At 37.9% G+C, this 6,137-nt stretch overlaps 1 pseudogene; it reads left to right on the forward strand.

The window, feature by feature from the left end:
• The window catches only part of LOC118032821 (uncharacterized), a 10,757-nt pseudogene extending 4,992 nt beyond the window's left edge, over nucleotides 1-5,765 (forward strand).
• Nucleotides 5,766-6,137: the final 372 nt, after the last annotated feature.

The raw sequence follows: 6,137 nt of genomic DNA on the forward strand, positions 1-6,137 counted from the left end.
GACGGAAACAGAATTTCTGTGAATATCCCTGCTGAGGCTTGGGAAGTTGCCGACCGACTGCCAGTTCTAACAGTCCTGGGCTCCAATGGCCTGCTTGGGAAGGATTCCTTGCTGAACTGGGATAGAAATCTGAGCGTGTTATTCATCTCAAGTTTGAGCAACAATCACTTGACAGGGAGGTAACCGTCAGAGTTTAATCTCGAAATTTTACAGAAATTGGAATGCTTGGGTTGCCCTGCCTGTGCGTCTGTGTTATACGAATTAAGATAAAGGAGGTTATATACTATTGAAGAAAATATTATTATATGATTATAACTAGATATTGCATAAATAATATTAAATTGGCAGAAACTGAACAGAGTCGCAGAAACAAAACAAATATCTTCTAAAATTTTATTAATTATGCCAAATACAAAAACAAATTTGTAGAAACTGTCTAGCGGGGTGTTGTGGGCTTTTTAAAATAATTTTTAAGTTTAATTTTTTTTATCTTTTTAATTACTACGTATAATTTATGAAAATTTCAACGAAATCACGAAGTCCACAGTTTTGATTTCTCTTTGAATTAACCTTAGATCCCCCCTGAAAAGGGCAAAATGAGCTCAAATTGGAGTCAAATCTTCTTAGGCTTTATACTATAGGTGGGTCCATTAGTGGGGAAGACAGTATATATCCCTCGCTTTTTTTGAAAACCCTCAACATAATTAAATAAAAAAATAATTTCAGGTATATTTTTAGTATATGCAGTGGAGAGATTTAGTAAAATTATTTTTTATTTAAAAAATATATTAAAATATTTTTTTTTTAATATCATTGTTTAAATCATTTAAAAAAAATTATATATAAAAAATATAAATTATTACATTCCTAAACAATCACATCAGTCCAGATTAGCCCTCATACCAATAAATTCAATATAAGCAGTCCATGTAATAAGTTTTATACATCTATACCGTGGATTATATATAGTTTTAGTTGATGGATCTTCAGGTTTTATATTTAATATTTGCTAGGAATGTAAGGGAAAGTATAGTATTTTTTTTATACTTCAAGGTTAATGAATATCCTCCAACTTAGTTTTAATGTATCAATCAAATTAAAATTATTTTTTTCTTTAAATATTTTAATACACAATCTTCATATTATTCTACTATAAATTTAGAGGAGTAGATTCTTAAAAGGTTGATATTAAAGTTTAAATTAAAAAAGAAACAATTAATTAGGAGTTGAATTCAAATCCTAGGTTATTATATAGAATGAGTATCTTGATTTTAAAGTAAAATTTTATATGTTCAAAACATAAAGTATAAGAAAATATATTGGCCACAAAATCAACGGGGGGAGAAAATATTTTCTTTGGATATTCAATTTTAGAAATCATCAATGAGTGGTCAAATAAAGTTTTTTTCTTCTGTATATCTTGAAATGACAATACCTTCGGACATAAAAAAAAAAAAAATTTCTATGATTGCTATTGCAAAGGAATAGGGAACATCGGTGGCGTGCATTTAGTCTTTTGTGTTGCTCTTGTAACTATGAATTTTTCTGACATCACCTTTTTTTTCCGTTCTGATTATGACTTGGTAAAATGCCATAGCCAACGTATCCCAAGGAGAAAGCTGCAGCTTGAAAGCAATTCCTCACTCTAAATGCTATAAGAGATCAACTGCCTCAGATCATGTCCAGCTTGCATAACCCAAGAGCATGGCAAGCTTCTCAAAGCTTTAATCTTGCTCTCTGTCCCATGTTCTCATTTTCTTTCCTTGTTTTCCTTTGAAGGCAAATCATCTGCAAGAGCACAAGCTGAAGCTCTCCTCCAATGGAAAGCACCTTGTCTTTCTCCCTCCTCCTCTTAGTTCATGGTCTCGTTCCAACCTCAACAACCTCTGCAAGTGACTGCTGTTTCCTGCAGCTCCACCTCTCGAACAGTCTCTCAAATAACTCCGCAGCCTAAACATAACTGGAACACTCGCCCACTTCAACTTCACCCTTTATACTGATCTCCACTCAAGGTTTGACATCCAGAGTAACAATGTCAATGGAGCGATAACATCAGCCATTGGCAGCCTCTCCAAGCTCACTCACTTGGACCTCAGTTGTCAACCTCTTCGAGGGCAGCATACCTGTGGAGATAGATCTCAGCTGACAGAGCTTCAGTATCTTAGTCCTTTACAGCAACAATCTCAACGGTATCATCCCTTTCAACTTGCTAATCTTCCAAGGTAAGACACTTGGACCTTGGATCAAACTACCTGGAAAACCTGAACTGGTCCATACTTTCCATGCCTTCTTTGGAATATCTTAAAGTTTTTTCCTCAATGAACTCACTGCAGAATTCCCACCATTTTATAACCAATTGCCGGAACTTGGACGTTTCTGGATTTGTCACACAATAAATTTACAGGCCAAATACGCAGAAATTGGTCTTTACCTGAATCTGGGAAAGCTTGAGGCCTTGAATCTCTATAACAATTCATTCCAAGGACCATTGTCATCCAACATCTCTGAAGCTTTCCAATCTCAAAAACATCAGTCTACAAAATAACCTGTTGAGTGGTCAAATTCCCGAAAGAATTGGTTCGATATCTGGTCTTCAAATTGTTGAGTTGTTCAGCAATTCTTTCCAAGGAAATATTCCATCTTCTATAGGCCACCTTAAGCATCTTGAAAGCTTGATCTCCGGATGAATGCATTGAAACTCAACGATCCTCCTGAGCTTGGTCTTTGCACTAAACCTCACCTACTTGGCCTTGGCTGATAATCAGCTAAGTGGGGAATTGCCTTTGTCTTTGTCCAATCTATCTAAAATAGCAGATATGGGTTTATCTGAAAACTCTCTCTCCGGTGAGATCTCACCTACCCTTATATCCAACTGGACTCAATTGATCTCGCTTCAGGTTCAAAACAATTTGTTTTCTGGAAACATTCCTCCAGAAATTGGGAAATTGACAATGCTTCAATACCTTTTTCTGTATAATAACTCATTCTCTGGTTCCATTCCCCCGGAGATAGGAAACTTGAAGGAGTTATCAAGTCTAGACCTTTCAGGAAACCAGCTTTCAGGCCCCCTTCCTCCAACATTATGGAATCTCAAAAATCTTCAAACCCTGAATCTTTTCTCAAATAACATCAACGGTAAAATTCCACCTGAAGTTGGAAATTTGACAATGATGCAAATTTTTGATCTCAACACCAACCAGCTCCATGGGCAGTTGCCACTGACCATTTCAAATATTACTTCTTTAACTTCCATCAATCTGTTTAGCAATAACCTCTCTGGTAGCATTCCAAGTGATTTTGGGAAGTACATGCCTTCTCTGGCGTATGCTAGCTTTTCAAACAATAGTTTCTCTGGAGAATTGCCGCCTGAATTGTGTAGAGGTCTGAGTCTTCAACAATTTACTGTCAACAGAAACAGTTTTACAGGGTCACTGCCAACCTGCTTGAGGAATTGTTCGGAGCTAACACGAGTTCGGCTTGAAGAGAACCGATTCACTGGAAACATCACTGATGCATTCGGTGTCCTTCCAAATCTTGTTTTTGTTGCATTCAGTGACAATCAATTTATTGGTGAAATCTCATCAGATTGGGGAGAATGTAAAAACCTCACCAATTTACAGATGGACGGAAACAGAATTTCTGGTGAAATCCCCGCTGAGCTTGGGAAGTTGCCCCGGCTGCAAGTTGTAAGTCTGGGCTCCAATGACCTGACTGGGAGGATTCCTGCTGAACTGGGAAATCTGAGCATGTTATTCAAGCTCAATTTGAGCAACAATCACTTGACAGGGGAGGTACCCCAGAGTCTAACCAGCTTGAAAGGCCTTGAATCTCTCGACTTATCTGATAACAAGCTGACTGGAAACATATCAAAAGAGCTTGGGAGTTATGAGAAGCTATCAAGCTTGGACTTGAGCCACAACAACCTTGCTGGTGAAATACCTTTTGAACTGGGCAACTTAAACTCGTTGCAGTACCTGTTGGATCTTAGCAGCAACTCACTCTCAGGAGCCATACCTCAAAATTTTGGAAAGCTATCGCGGTTGGAGACTCTGAATGTCTCACATAACCATCTCTCAGGAAGAATCCCAGAGTCGCTGTCTTCCATGGTTAGCCTCACTTCATTTGATTTCTCATACAATGAGTTGACAGGTCCTATACCAACTGGAAGCGTTTTCAAAAATAAATCCGCAAGAGCTTTTGATGGCAATTCAGGATTGTGCGGTGAAGGAGGAGGACTATCACAATGCCCAACAACTGACAGTAGCAAGTCCTCAAAGGATAACAAAAAGGTTCTTATTGGTGTTATCGTTCCGGTTTGTGGCTTATTAGTAATAGCAACTATCTTTTCTGTTCTGCTATGTTTCCGAAAAACCAAACTGCTTGATGAAGAGGCCAAAATTGCCAACAATGGTGAGAGTTCCAAGTCAGTGATATGGGAAAGAGAAAGCAAATTCACATTGGGGGATATTGTCCAGGCCACTGATGACTTCAACGAGATGTACTGCATTGGAAGAGGAGGATTCGGTAGTGTTTACAAAGCAGTGTTGTCTACAGGTCAAGTAGTTGCAGTCAAGAAACTCAACATGTCAGACTCCAGTGACATCCCAGCAACCAATCGCCAGAGTTTCGAGAATGAGATTAAAAATGCTGACAGAAGTTTAGGCCACCGGAACATCAATAAAGCTTTATGGGTTTTGCTCCAGGAGGGGCTGCTTGTACCTGGTTTACGAGCATGTTGAAAGAGGAAGTCTGGGAAAAGTGTTGTATGGGATAGAAGGGGAAGCGGAGCTTGGTTGGGGCAGGAGAGTGAATACAGTGCGAGGAGTAGCTCATGCAATTGCCTACTTGCACCGTGACTGTTCTCCGCCCATTGTGCACCGTGACATATCATTGAAAAACATTTTGCTAGAGACAGATTTTGAGCCTCGTCTTGCGGATTTTGGCACAGCAAGACTCTTGAATACAGATTCCTCCAACTGGACTGCAGTTGCTGGGTCTTATGGCTACATGGCTCCAGGTAAGACAAACATCCTATGTTCTTGATTTTTGTTCTTGTCATTTGAGTATCTGCTCTAAGATTATAAAAGCTATAACATGTGCAGAACAAGGAAATGGGAAACATGGCATGATGTTAAAAACTTTCATAGTGGATGTTTCAAATGTTCATTTTGATTGCCTGGTGATTTCAGAACTGGCACAAACAATGCGGGTCACAGACAAATGCGATGTGTATAGCTTTGGGGTGGTGGCTTTGGAAGTCATGATGGGAAGGCACCCGGGAGACCTCTTATCTTCATTGTCATCAACAAAACCACCATTGTCGAGCGATCCAGAGCTGTTTCTAAAGGATGTGCTAGACCCGCGGCTCGAAGCTCCCACAGGCCAAGGAGCACAGGAAGTTGTTTTCGTAGTTACAGTGGCCTTAGCATGCACACAAACCAATCCAGAGGCACGACCCACCATGCATTTTGTGGCACAAGAATTATCAGCAAGAACACAAGCTTACCTGGCTGAGCCACTGAACTCGATAACTATCAGCAAGTTGAGAAGTTTTAAAAAATAGAACAAGATGGACCTCGTAGGATAGGCATTTTGGTTTGACAGAATTCCATGGCTTTCACGAATTACAATTCAATGAGGTGGGCTTTACTTCCTCGTGGCTGTCTTAGTATAAAGATTATAGTACCAGAGTACGGATGAATGTTCCGTATCATGTATTAGTTTTAGTTGGGGTATTATTAGTTGGATGTTGGCGGTAGTAGGGAGCTCACTTTTTTTATTTTTCATAAAAAAATAATATAAAAATTAAATTCAAATATCAAATTGTAGAAATTAAAAAAAAAATAAAATAATTACAGAACTTGAATGGAAATATCAAATTGCAGAAGCTAAAGAAAAAATAGAATACCAAATTTTATAGAAGCAAAAAACAAAATATCACTTCAAAATATTTTTTTGTTTATATATATGTTAAAGTTGTATTTGAGATTAAATTTTTTTATTTATTTATAAAACCAGCTTTGAAATTATATTAAAAGAATTCAATTAACACAAAATAAAAAATGGACGAGAAAAAAAGGGAGGCTACAATTCTTCTTTTGTTGATATGTGAAAAGTAAATTATTTAATCTAAATAC

Source organism: Populus alba, chromosome 2, assembly GCF_005239225.2.
Source record: "Populus alba chromosome 2, ASM523922v2, whole genome shotgun sequence".
NCBI lineage: Eukaryota > Viridiplantae > Streptophyta > Magnoliopsida > Malpighiales > Salicaceae > Populus > Populus alba.